A 14,014-nucleotide genomic window follows, 5' to 3' on the forward strand; every position below is an offset into this window, starting at 1 on the left:
AAAAAGTGCTCTTAGCAACACAAACATGGCGAAATAGCTCCGACATGCCCGTTTCACGCAGCAACCCTACCTTCCTTCGCTCGCCCGCCGAGCATCCTGGCCCGCAGCCTCAGGCCCCTTGTGGGGGGCCGTAAGGGGGCCCCGGGGAGTGCGAGGGTGGACGTCAAAAGAGTCCACCGGGAAAATAGCACTGATGACGCGCCAACCCATCTGCCTCACCGAGAGTGCGGGGACGCTTTTTCCACCCCCAAGGTGGGAGTCGAGCATCAAATCCTGTCCCCAAGTCCTGCTGGACCCGTTTTCCCCACCCTAAAGAACTTACCTTGAGGCTGAACACTACACCGCTTTGCTCTCTTTTCTGGTTCCTTCCTCTGGAGTGAGGAGGAAAATGATGCGCACGTAGATTCCGAGAGCGTATTCTTCTAGAATTTTCCCATGATGGTTGGTGGGGAGCGATGGGGACTCTGAGACAGGTGCGGGGCTGCCGGCTAAAAGTTGCTCAGCGCACCACGGTGGGCGACAGGGTCCCCGGAGCGGGCGGAGGACCCCCACTCCCTGTCCCCGGCGTCGCCCACTTGTCACGCCAGGCTGCTGCGTGCGCTCGGCTGCAGAGGAGGTGGCGTAGTTTCTCTTTCTCCCACCTCTTCTCACTTGTTTTGTAGCCGTGGGCTCCCCTAATGCTTTCCTCTCCACAATGTTGTTTCATTATATCATGTCCATCATGTGACACCGGAGAGGCCTCTCTATGGAAACTTAAAGGGGCTCCCACGTGACTGCAGCAGCAACAACAGCAGCAGGACCGGCGGCGGCAGCGTTTGTACCACCACCCACCGGGAGCCCCTCGAAGCATCCCGAAGGGGCTTGTGGCGCTGCGAAAGCCCAGATAAGGGAGCCACTGCATCCGGGAGCTATGGCGTCGGTGCGTGCGTGGAGCCAGTGCTCATTACACAGCAAGCGGAACAGGAGCGTCCTTAAATCCTTTCCTGCAGTCACCAAGCCCACGCTCTGTTAAAATGACATTTCGTGGTTCCTACTTTATTTTCCCCCAAGAGCTGTGAGTTCCCTATCAGGCCTGATTAAATTTTACAAAGTCAAAAAGAAAAGCCAGATTTGCCCTCTGAGTGAGCTCACTCGCCGATCGTTGGTAGAACAGAAATGCCCAGAAAATAACAACCAGAATCGGGCATTTGGTCCATAATTACCATCACTACCAGTTTCGGAGCTTTCTGGAATTACATTCCTCCGGTAACTGTTGATGCTCTCAAGAGGCAAAATGCAAGGCAGTTTTTCTCTTCCGCGGCTATATTAGGGCTTTGTTGCTGACAACAGTAAAAACTTGTTTGTGTCAGGAAGTGAGGTATGAAGCCATGACCTGTAAGGTACAGACAAAACCAAAGTGGCAGTTTGGGCACTACTTTTCTGACCACATTCTTCCAAATGGTGACAAGATGACTGCCATAAAATGCGTGCTTGGTTGGAAATAAGATGATCAGGGAAACATGCTTATCCCTTAATCATACTGTGCATGCTACACACTAGAAATTATATATACATATATATGCATGTGTGTGGACAGAGCGCAAACGTGCATTTTCCTGATATTCTAAACCACCAATTCTGTCCCCACTGCTAGCATTTAACTTAAGTATTAGCGTTTAAAGGCTTATTCGTGTCTAGTGATGTATGGAAACTAAGTTTGAAATCCTTAGTCTTAATGACTTGCAATGTATGTGTGTGCGGGGGGGGGGGAGGCGGGGTCTACTTCGAATCGCAATTCTCTGTCTCTACATTTTTATGTGCCATGGAAAAATATCCTATAAGTAAAATCTATGATTAAATTGCTATATCTCTGTTGGTTCACACTTTCCCGTCTTTATAAGGAAAACGAGGTTGGCAGAATTGTGGAAAAAGGATAAGAAAACACTAACTCAGTAACTGAGGAGTGGGATGGGTGAGGATCAACATTCCGGCCTGGCCTTGATTATCCGTCTCTCTCCATCACTTATGAGCGCATTAGGTCCCCCTCTAATTCTATCTAACACCCATCCTTATGGCCTTCTAACCTCAAGTCTAATTCTTTCATCCTTTTAACCCTCTTTTGCCTGGACCGCCCAGCTCAGGCTCTTTGCTTATGTACCCAGCTCAGGCCTTCCCAAATACTTAACCCCACCACCACCAGCTGCAGCAGGAAGGAGCAGTTGGTTCTCTTCTCAGCAACCTTACCCCCTTACCTCTCTTTGACCTCCTTTAATCTCCTCCACAGCCTGGCCCTTGACTTCACAGTTTCCTCTTACCTTTCTTCACCTGAAATGGCCTGCCCTTTACTGGGGTCTCCTTTACCCCTCCTCTCTGGTCCCATCCCTTCTGCAGGCGAGCCCCAGCATTCCTCCACGGCTCGGCCTGGTCAGCTTGAACCACATTTTGTCGGCTTGCCCTGGGCAAAGAGGGAGTTTATGGTGGAAAGTGGGTCCAAGACTACCCCTGGGTTAGACCCCTGCCTTGCCCCATCCGCTCCTCCCAAGCCCTGGTTGCGGCGCTTCCTGGGCGGATGGTTTGGACTTGCTGCTGCAGCTGCGGTTCTGCTGTGTCATGCAAGAAGGAGGCGGCGGCGGCGGCGGCGGCGGCCGGAGCTGGAGGGGGAGGAGGGGAGGAACCTGATCCTCGGTAGCGAAGGGCTGGAGGCAAACACCGAGCTCCCCCTGAGCCGCCTGGGAGCAGGGAGGGTTCTGCTACCCTGAGGTGCCCTCCCCGCGGGGCAGAGGGTAAGTGGGGCGGCGCAGGTGGTCGCCTTGGGAAGGGAGCGCGCAGGGGGGTTAGGTGGGACGGCGGGACCGCTAGGAGCTACCCGAGCCCCAAGGAGTCAAGTGTCCGACTAATAGAAGCCCAGGCTATAGAAGAGATGGTCTGCCAGTAGCAGCAAGAACAACTATTTGCCTAATGACAGTTGTCCTTAGCCACACGGTGGGTGGGGTTGTAGATCCCGAACTCAGGACCCAGCTAAAGGCAATGATTCACGGTTGCAGGAACTTAATCCGGGCAGCCCTGGCGCTGTAGGACACCCTTGAAAAGAAAAGGCCAACACACCCCAGGTTCCTCTAGCCTTTCTGGACTTTCTGGGTTGTCTTCTTCAAATCTAGGGGAAAGGCTGGGAAACTGGCCCAACCCCACTTTAGCCACAAAAATAACGCTCTTGGCCGGTGGCCCTGGACAAGCAGCCTCTGGTGCAATTAAACAATCAATAGGAAAAAGCCCACCCTCCTCCCTTCTTCACCAGCTCCTTCCACCAAGGTAATTCATGGGGCTTAAAGGAGAAAGAAAATGTGGTATATGTTGCCCTATCCAAGCTGTCAGTCAGTCTGCCACTACACAAATGGCCACCTGTACACTCCAGGGTTCACCCTGCCTTCAGAGGGATGCTTGTGAGAGACACAACAATACTGCTCCAGGTAGCAAGAGGAGACCACCTTAAACTCCTGACAATTTCACCTCCATTGCCCCTTCTCCCCCCTGACCCCCAGGGGAATTGGAAACCTAGACTTGAGAGCAATGAACTGTAGAGACAGACTGGGCACATAGGAACACTGCTCTTTCACCTGCCCACAGTTCTCAGGACAGCAATTATTATTATCATCATCATCATCATCATTATTATTATTATTATTAATTTTATGTTCCTTTCCATGTCCCTCCTGGAAATCTCAAGAAGCACTTTCTGGAACGTTTTAATGTCAGTCGTACACTTAGAAGTAGGGGTTGAGGGGATTAGCGGAAAGGCTAATGACTGTCTCAAAAGCACATGCGGTTGCTAGGGAACTCATGCTCGTCCCTGCTCTCTAATCACCAGTGCGTTCCAGGGAAATCAAACTGCTCGGGGTGTTATTAAAATGAACGGCATTTGGTTGAAGGCTTCTTTGCTTATGTTGTAGCATCCTGGATTGTTATCGATTGCCTCACACCCACATACCTTGTTTTCCTAATTTGATTTCTGTATTTGCGTCACTGCCAGGGACACTCAGACTAGACCAGTCAGGTTCACTTCCTGTTTCTCAGAACTGGTTTATATTTGGTCTCTGTGCTCTAGCTGGTAAGACATTATCACGCTGATCCTCTTGGAAAGGAATCTTTGCTTTCCGTTGACAACAAATTATCCCAATTAAATGCTAATTCTCGTGGAAAACGTCACTGTAGGAGGGTTAAGGCACTACTGGGCTACTTTATTAGCCATTTGAGAAAGCCATTCTTAACATGTAAAGCAAGAAAAACCCATTCCCCCCCTCCTGTCCCTCCCCCAAAAGAAACTTCATTCCTGAGCTTTGGAACTAAAACAAACTCAAGAAGAGAAAATATTTAAGTATGATATTTCCAAAATGAAGCATACAGAAGTACACATGGAAGCTGGAGGAATCATTTGACTAAATAAGGCGTAGAATTGAATTCATTCCAGGCCCAGGAAGGACAAATAAGCGTGGGTTGGCACTGTGGCCCGGAGAGTACAAAGTGTGACTTGAGAGGCTACTTTACAAATAGGAAATCCCACCACCTTGTGAACTAAATGTCTCCTTTACTGATTCCCCTATGTCCCTGATAAGGCAGCCTTGCTTTTTATATTTTTGCTTCGAGTTCCTTCCTCTTTATAACAAGAATATCACCAAGGCAATAGCAGGAAGATAAGACTATGTAAATAAGTAGGTTCTGATGGAGATAATTTGTTTGATGAAAACAAAGCACATAGGCATTGAAGAAAGATTGGTTTCCATTTCTGTGCACAGAGGTGAGCTTAGGGCAGCCATCTTGGGTCTTTGCATGTCCGAATCCCGATGGAAGCTTCTAAAGATCTCAATGTTGATTTCAATTTTAATTTTTACCTGTTAGATTTTTTTTTAATGTACATTGGTGTTTTGCCTACATGCCTATCTGTGTGAAAAGACATGTATATCTGCATAAGGGTGTCAGGTCCCGTGGAACTAGAGTTACAGACAGGCGTGAATTGCCATGTGGGCTCTGGGAATTAAATCCGGGTCCTTTGGAAGAACAGCCAGTGTTCTTAGCCACTGAGCTTTCTCTCCAGCCCCTAGCCTTTAATGCCTAGCTATAAAGATTGGGAATTCGGGGTATGGCGTGTTCATGTAAAAGGTGATTTATTGCTAATACATTGAGTTTTAATGTCAGTTGCCACATAAGTAAGATCTACCTTGTTTCCTATGCATTTCTTCTCTCTTCACCTTGTAGTGGTATAGAAGCAACAGGCTGCAAGGTGCCAAAGTTTGTGATTCCAGTCAAAGACCTTGCAGTTACTCCAGATGCAATTCACCCCTAATGCCTCCACCAGCAAAGTGGAGGGATGATGGAGGAAGGGTATTCAAAAACAGTTATCCGTTGGATCCTGATGAAGCCAAACACTTTAATTAGCAACAGATAGAAACGCACCCAGTTGTAATGTAGAACCCCTCAAATTCAACACATTAAAAAGAATAGTGGGGAGAAATATGAGATTTGTGCTGGAAGGAAAAGTCCTGACTTTGAAACCCAACTCTGTCACTCAATTCATTATTGAGTGCTTGCTGTGGCCCTAGAAATACAGGGATCAATAAAACACGGCCAAGGTGGCCTGCAGGATCTTCTACCGTGAGGAGGCACATGAAAACACAGTCAGTCATACAATAGTGAGCTGACATCTACAGGGGAACTCAAAGGAGGTGCTTAGCTACAGAAGGGAGTAAACCAACCAGAAAAATACAATAAAGGGAGGGATATTCCAGGCCCACCCCACCCAAAGCACTGTATGTCAAGAATTTAAGATTAAAAAAGCACATTCACGGAGCTGAGCCTAGAGCATGGTGTCCAGCAAGTAAAAGATGTTCCACAAATATTTACATGGCATGAAGGCATAGCAGAAGTCTGGAAAGATGAGCAGGCTTCTGTGTAGTGAAAGGCTTTGTCTTTCTAAGATGTTTGGGCTTACTCTAAAGCCAGTGGAAAGCTGTTGGTTAATTTTTAAATATTTATTTATTTATTGCATATTTATGTGTACCCGAGTGTATGGGTGTACACCACGTGAATGTAGGAGCCAGAGGAGATCAGGAGATGGTGTCAGGTATCCATGGAGCTGAAGTTACAGGCAGTTGTGAGCCACCATGTGGGTACTGGGAACCAAACTTGGGTTAATTCAAGTTAATTCATTTTAAGGAACACTCTGACATAATCACATGGCCACTTTAGAAAGTGGCGTACTTTGTTAGTGACACTGTAAGCCAGGGGATTAGTCAAAAGTTTGTCTCAGAATCATAAGAAAAAAAAAGGGGGAGGGAGAACCTCTTAAACCAAGACAGCAAGAAAGGAAATAGAGAGAGAGAAAGGATTCAGTAACTAAGGCAAGGGATTCTGATCATTGGTTGTCTCTGCATGATTGAGAGATGGTGGGAGAATTCTGATTTAGGTAAACAGGATGACAGGATGGCAGGATAGTAGGAGTATCAGTCACCAAGCGAGAAACCTTAGGAAGAAAAGCAGGCCATAGAGAGCAGGACCTTAGTTTAATTTTAAACCTACTGAGGTGAAGTGCCTGTGGGATATCAGAGCGAAGCTAGGTGCTGCTTACCAGAGGAAGCTGAAATTCAGGAGACATCTGTGTTAGCATCATCAGAGTAAGTGAGAGTCCATAGTTGTGCATGGAATCCCCCAAAAGAGAGGGTGTAGAGGACAAGAAGAGTCATAGCAACACCACTGAAAAAGGCAAAGAAGGGCGGGTGCAGGGACAGAATAGAAGCAACAGGAGCTGCGGGTGTTAGATGACTGTGTAGATGCTTTGGGAGGACCAGAGAGTTGGAGATAAACGAGGACTGAAAAGCCCTTGGATTTAGCAACAGAGGTCATCTGTGTATTTGGCAAAAAGCATGTTGGTAAATGGGGAAGAGTCACTAGTGAAGGATGGAGGAGACATGAGAACAGAGGAAGTAGCTAGAGGAAGTTCTCTCAGATAGGAAGCACTAAAGGGTACCTCCAGAGGGAGATGAAGGTATTAAGAAGAGAGTGTTTGAATTCATGGGCTGTAAGGCTAAGGATATAGACTAAAAAAAAAAGAAAAAGAAAAAAAGAGAAAGAAAGGAAGGACGAAGGAAGAAGGGAGGAGAGAGAGAGAGAGAGAGAGAGAGAGAGAGAGAGGAAGAAAGAAAGAAAGAGAAGGAAAGAAAGAAAGAAAGAAAGAAAGAAAGAAAGAAAGAAAGAAAGAAAGAAAGGAAGGAAGGAAGGAAGGAAGGATGGAAGGAGAAAGAAGAGAGCACTCTGGATCCTTCTAGGCTTCTTCAAATTAACTATCATCATACCACCAATTACTTGAGTGGAAAAATAATATGTAGATTGTCTTGGTTCTTCTCTTTTTGTAACTTGAGCATCCATCTCTTGAGGACTTCAAGGCAGCTCTACCTCTCAAACATACTCTTTCTGTCTCCTTTGCTACTAACTTAATCCAAACCAGCATCCTCTCTCTATGCTCATACTGTGGCTTTCTTTAAATAATAATAATAATAATAATGACACATGTCTCATTTATGTGTTCTTGAGTTGGCCTCAAAGTTGTGATCCTCCTGTCTCAGCCTCCTGAGTGTTGAGATTATGTGTATGTGCCATCGTCCCTGGCTCTGAAGCAGTGCTTCTCAACCTTCCTAATGTTGTGACTCTTTAATACAGTTCTTCATGGTGTGATGACCCCCCCCCACCATAAGATTACTTTCATTGCTACTTCATAACTTTACTTTTGCTACTGTTAACGAATCGTAATGTAAATATCTGGTATTTCTGAAGGTCTTAGGCCACACCCTTGAAAGGGCCATCCAGCATCCAAAGAGGTCACAGCCCACAGGTTGAGAACCACTGTTCTAATGGGGTTTTCTTCTTCCCATGATTGTTCTTTCCAGCACACCTAGGCCAGTGATTCAAGCCAGGCATCTTGAGACATAAACCATAGCATAACACATGGTTCTCTTCTTAAAATCCTTCCATATCATCTACTTGTACTTGGAATACAGTCCAGGATCCTTTTCTGGCATCCCATGTCCTGTGTGGCATCCTAGACCAGTTCTCACAGCTCAGTGTCCCTTCACTTTCTCATCATGTTCCAGTCCCACCAAGTTCTGAATGTTTTCTTTTCCTGGGGTACTCTTCTGGTCCTTCTGGTTTTCTTTGAACATCATCTTCTCCTCCTTCCTCCATCTGAAGTGTCCTCTCCTATCCCTCTTCTAATCTCCAAGCACAGTTTTTCACAATACTATTATGAAAGCCACACTACCATTTACTTTATTTCCTATAGTTGAGAACTTCTAAACTGAAAACTCAGTAGAAATTCTTGCCACATAGTTAGATCTTAACACTGTCCACTGGGTGTTTATAGAGACGAAAGGGAGTAGCAGATGAATAAAAATTAGAGAGACCAGGAACCACCTTCCAGAGGCAGGTATTAGGGCACACACCTGTGATCCTACCATTCAGGAAGATGATTCACGAAGATCATGAGTTCAGGGCCAATCTGGGCTGTATAGTGAGACCCTTGTCTCAAAAAGAAAAAGAAAAACAAGTCAGGTGCCAATGTGTTGAGGAATAGCCATTGATGGCGATGTGCTAGGCTTTTAGGGTTTCAGAAGTAGAAGAGTTTACAGCGCTGCTACCCTGGGCATTGACATTCTCTGAACCTCACAGTATAGCTAGAAAATACTCTGTGCTTCAGTGGGCTGTTAGGGGAATGGAGCCAGATGGCATAGGTAGATGATAAAGAGAGCTTGCCATGCTCTTTTAGGAAGTCGGGAGTTCTAAGGGCCAATCTATAACCTCCAAATGTGAGTCCCCTGTCATATAACTCTTGATACTTACTTATTATTAGGACAAGAAAGTGAGAAGCCATTGAGATTAAGTCAGTGATTAAAGTCACTTCCTTCCAAGCCTTGTGACCTGAGTTTGATTCATGGTACCCATACAGCAGACTCTGAAAAGTGCCACAGCATAAGTTTGGTCCCCTCCCCGACAAACACACAAAAAACTAAGTGTAATAAAAAATGACAAAATTGTGACTTAAAAAAAAAAAAAGATCTACAGCCACAGAACTGTTTATGACTGAACCTAGAAGTTAGTTACATCAGACGAGATCAGTAACTAACCCAAAGCTCTAAAGGTGGGTAAAGTATATGACAGACAGATTGAAACCAAACAAATACAAAAAAATCAAATTATGTGTTGCTTTCTCAACACAGGAAGCATGCCCATTGAAAATGCAGTGAGATAAATTTTCTGGTATCTGGTGGTCTGGGCAGATGGTGAAGCAGCCATGTTCTCAGTAAGTAGAAGGGCAAAGACCTCTGTGGAGGACATCCTGGCAGTGTTTATCACTTTTTGAACATACAAAACCTTTGACCTCACAAGTCTACTTCTATATCTTTACCCAAAATAGATTCACAAACATATCGAAAGATGACTCTTCCAAGACCTTTATCAAGGCATTATTTATAGTCCTTAAACACCGAAAAAGCCATCAATAGAGAAGTGGTTACATACAGATCAGAGTGCTGGTAGGAGGGAAAGGTGGGCGGCTGTTAAAGTTGGTGCAACACTCCTGACAAGGATTAGCCTCAGCCTGGAGAGGGGTCCTGAGAGAAGGGGTGTTTAGAACGGCGAAACAAACGACTAGGAGTCAATTGTGGGTATAAGCTGATGGTCTGAGTTCTGCTTGAGACAGCTTTCTCCAGATATCTCCACATAGCTCATCCAGATAGCTCAGCTCTCATAGAATAAGGCCCAGTGTTTCATTTACATATCAATTCAGTCATTTAGGCCTGGTCCCTTGTATTTATCCCTCTAATCAGCATTCCATGACCCCAGCTCCCTGATTCTTAGAAAATGACAGCGAGCATATTTTTTTTTAACATTGCAAATGAATTTAGAGACCTGCCTGCCTTTGTAAGCACAGACAATATGTTTAGCTGGATGGAATCTCACACTGAAATTACCATTCCCACCATACCTAGGCCTAGACCTAAACTTGCCCTGTCCCAGGCTGACCTTGAACTCAGGAATCTTCCTGCCTCTGTACCTGCTTGCCTTTGAATCTTTCTGACAAGCTGGCTTATAGTGCAGCTGCCTCTGTTCTTTTGGTTCCGAAAAGTTCCTTATGCAATTCATATTGCATCCTTGTATTTTGCATAGTTGAGAAATTATATATTTTTGAACTCATGTTTCCAGAGTTTGTTTCTACAGCCTTAAGGGGCTCTCCTGAAGGTCATAGTGTTCTGCCATTGTGCTGAGACATTAGACACACAGTCACCTCCTGGACCCATGCTGTCTCTAATAATCATAGAGTCAGTAACCTTGGCAGAGAGGACATTCCCTAATAACCTTGGCAGGGAAAATAGTTCCTAAAGGAAGAATATGAAGATGCACACACACACATGCACACACACACACACACACACACACACAAGCTTCACACCCAGCAACTGTTAACACTCACGGAGGACCACACCCTGCTGGCTCTGTTCCAGGGGCAGGATACATGTCACACTGTCCCTTCCAAGTGGCCTTTCAGTACATAGCACACTCCCAGACATACCCATGGGAACTGAGCTTCTCAATACATTACTAAGTAAGAAAACAAAAAATTAGATAAAGAACAACACATGTATTTTGCTGCCATTTTTTGAATAGGAGATTTTTTTTTTTGGTCTAGAATGTATTGTAGGGTGAACAGGACAAGAACACATGTGAAGAGGCTAGTCTAAAGGATATTTCAAAGACATGTGTAAGAAAGGATGGCTGCCAGGTGAGGAGGGTGGCATGAAGGAGCCAAGAAATAACCAAGGCCCACAGAGCTGTTTCAAATACTTTAATGACAGGCAGGACATGGTGAGTGACACACATGGAGACACTGTCACTGATACAATGGACTTGAAGATGTTTCTGTTATCTTAGAAGATAATAGATGTGTGATCAGATGTGTGACCAGAGTCTCAGTGACTAAGATGGGGAATCTTGCAACAGCCATAGGATTAAGGAGACAATGTGCTCTGCCCCAGTGACGATGTCTATCGTAGACCTGGAGATAGGAGTCTGAAGCTCAGAAAAGCTACAGAAGTTTCATTTGTGAACTTAGGAGATCATTTACGGTGGGCAAAAATAAGATGAAAAAATAAAGTTAAAATATGTTCAATATAGAGGTTGGGTAGAAAAGAAAATTGGCAATGGAGACATAAATAGAACTCAGAGAAGTGGAACTAAGGGACAAAAGGGGGACTGGGCTCAGCCCTGTCAAGAAAGATTAGCACAGCTCAGCAGTCTTCCTCCTGAGTCCTAATGTCTTTAAGAGTTGGGATTTTTTTTTTTTTAGACATTTTTGTATGTCCAGTGTCTCACACATAATAAACAGCAGCAAATTTCCGTTGAATTGGGAAAGTGACAGAAATACACAGACAGACAAAGACTGTAGAATTTATGTGTGGATCTCAGAAGATCAATCAGTGCAGGCTAAGGATGACGATGAGGAGTAGAACTTATCTACTATGTAGAAGGCCCTGGCTCTACCTCCCAGCACCACAAAATAAATAAGTAAGTAAACAGATAAAGAAGACTCATTTGAGGTTCACCACAAGGAACCTTACTTAGGAAATAGATAATCCTGTGTTCTTTGTATTACTCGAGAGCTAACAGGCAGATTAATTGCTCATGGAACCACACTCCTTTCTAGTAAGTGCCTCCTCAGAACTGTGACAAATATTTCCTCTGGCTGGGCCACCTAAGTTACTTTTGTGTTTCTTTATGTCCTAGAGGATAATAAGAATAGTTTATTTCATCCTATCCAGAGTCAGTGTCTCTCAGTGAATCCATTTTGGGGTAACTACATTAGCCATTCTTAGATTCCCAGCCTTAAATTCCTACAAAAAGAAAGGTGACTCTAGGCAGGAAGATGGTGACCCTCCTAGATGCGTGCCCAGCATCTCATTCTGCCACTGGACTATGTCACCACCAACAGAAGAGCAAGATGGTTTCATTTTGAGAATGTGGGAATCACTGACAGAAGATCACGCTGGCAACAGAGGTATACTCAGTTCTGAGAGCAGTTGTCTGGGATGTGTGCACAGAACACTGGGTTCAAACCTTATTATCACACAACAACAACTGCAAAACCAAAACGACGTTGAGTGCACTGTTAAGGCCTGAACTAGGGAGGTGGAAACAATACAATCAGATGCTCAGTGAGCACTGGGCCAGCTGAGGTTGCATGAGAACTGGGAGGGGGGGGGGAGAGAGGGGAGAGAACATAATTGATTGGAAACTTTGAACATGGAGCTGGAGAAGTGGTACTTGCTCCTAACTGCAGAGCCAAAGAACTCCATTTTGAATCACAGTGCCCACATCGGACAGCTCATAACCACCTGTGGCTCCATCACCAGGGTATCTGGCACCCTCTTCTAGCCTCTAAGAGTACTGGAACACATGAGGTGTGTGTGTGTGTGTGTGTGTGTGTGTATAGATAGATAGATAGATAGATAGATAGATAGATAGATAGATAGATAGATTAGTAAAAATGAAACAAATCTAAAGAAAACTTTAGAAACTAAAATAATAGCAGTAGCTTTAACAATATTGAAAGGCTTATGACATCCTAACATTATTATGATCAGTGATTAGCAAACGTTGCCTACAAAAGATGAGATAGAAAATATTTTAGGCTTCTCTGCCTCTGTCCCAAATCCTCAATGCTGTCACTACAGTGAGAAGGCAGCCATCAAAATACATCAATGAAGCTGAGTGCAGAGGACACACCTGCAGTCCCAGCCCCAGGCATTCAGAAGGTAGAGGAAGGCAGGAAGTCTCAGGTTCAAGGCCAAACTAGGTTATATAGCAAGATGGCTGGAAGAAGGAAGGAAGGGAGAGTGAAAAGAGGGGATATTGAATAAGTATGGCTATGTTTCAATGAGACTACGTATGGATAATAAAATTTAGATTTCATACAGTTCTCCCTTGTCACTTGATTTCAACCCTCTTTTAGTATTTTTTCCAACCAATTTTTTAAATGTGAAACAATTCTCAGTTTATAAGCCACACAGAGAGAGTGTGGGCTGCAGATGGGCTGCACAGGGAGGGGTTTTGCAACCTCTGGTTTAGGTAAGTGTGAACATCTTGCCATGAGAAAAACTGTCCACATCTGGGCTTCCAAAGACAGAAATTTGCTTTGTTTCCATATTTTTCACCTTCCTTTTCCTGTCTCCATTCTCTTGGACATATCCATCTGTTGATCTGTCCCCTAGGACAGTCACCTTCGTGTGACTCACTTCTTCCTTGTAATGTACCTGTCCGTAACTGTTGCAACACTTTAGCCAGCGATGGACCCATATGTGATAATGGTCCCATAATATCATAATGGGGTTGAAAAGTCTTCTTACTTAGTGATAGCGTAGCTTTCAGAGTGTTGGAGCAGGAGGCATTATCAACATGGGTAAGGTGATGCTGGTGTCTGTCAGTCTGTACCTCTGGTCATATAAAAGTATAGCAAACAGTTCCATGAGGGAATAACCTGATGTTATTATAAAGGACCATAGTATGGGCTTATGTGCTTATTATACTATACTTTCTGTTACTTTATTATTTTAGAGCTTATTCCAACCAATAAATATGATGTCTGTAAGACAATGTGCCGTGTTATAGCAGCAGCAATCTCATATCTTTTTTTAAAGAATGATTTAATATAACTTTTTATTTATTATGGTCCTGTGAACAATATACTGTTTTATATGCATGTTAGTATGTATAAGACAGGCATAATATATTATATGCTGTATATATAATATATAATGCAACCTATATCGTGTAGCCCAGGTGAATAGTAATCTATACAGTGTAGGCTTCTATGAGTACTCTCAGTTTACCAAACAACAAAATCACTTGAGGACATTTCTTGAGTCATGTCTTCATCATTAAGTGACTCTTAAATGTGTTTTATATGATAAAGAATTCTTCCTAGTTGGCTTTATAAATA

General features: G+C 44.3%; 2 long non-coding RNA genes across 12 annotated transcripts in view; one reads left to right on the forward strand and one right to left on the reverse strand.

The window, feature by feature from the left end:
- The window catches only part of LOC110296206, a 138,619-nt gene extending 136,052 nt beyond the window's left edge, over positions 1-2,567 (reverse strand). For 2 of the 10 annotated variants that reach the window (XR_003836902.1, XR_003836897.1), the window contains exon 1: positions 323-2,567. This is a non-coding gene — a long non-coding RNA (uncharacterized LOC110296206). The remainder of the gene's footprint in view (positions 1-322) is intronic. The other 8 variants (XR_002378160.2, XR_003836899.1, XR_002378161.2 and 5 more) reach the window with 8 other exon arrangements.
- Positions 2,568-2,584: 17 nt separating this feature from the next.
- Positions 2,585-14,014, forward strand: part of LOC110296613 — a 114,160-nt gene continuing 102,730 nt past the window's right edge. The window contains exon 1 of one of the 2 annotated variants that reach the window (XR_003836903.1): positions 2,585-2,762. This is a non-coding gene — a long non-coding RNA (uncharacterized LOC110296613). The remainder of the gene's footprint in view (positions 2,763-14,014) is intronic. The other variant, XR_002378191.1, reaches the window with a different exon arrangement.

This window comes from Mus caroli, chromosome 6 (genome assembly GCF_900094665.2).
Source record: "Mus caroli chromosome 6, CAROLI_EIJ_v1.1, whole genome shotgun sequence".
Taxonomy (NCBI): domain Eukaryota; kingdom Metazoa; phylum Chordata; class Mammalia; order Rodentia; family Muridae; genus Mus; species Mus caroli.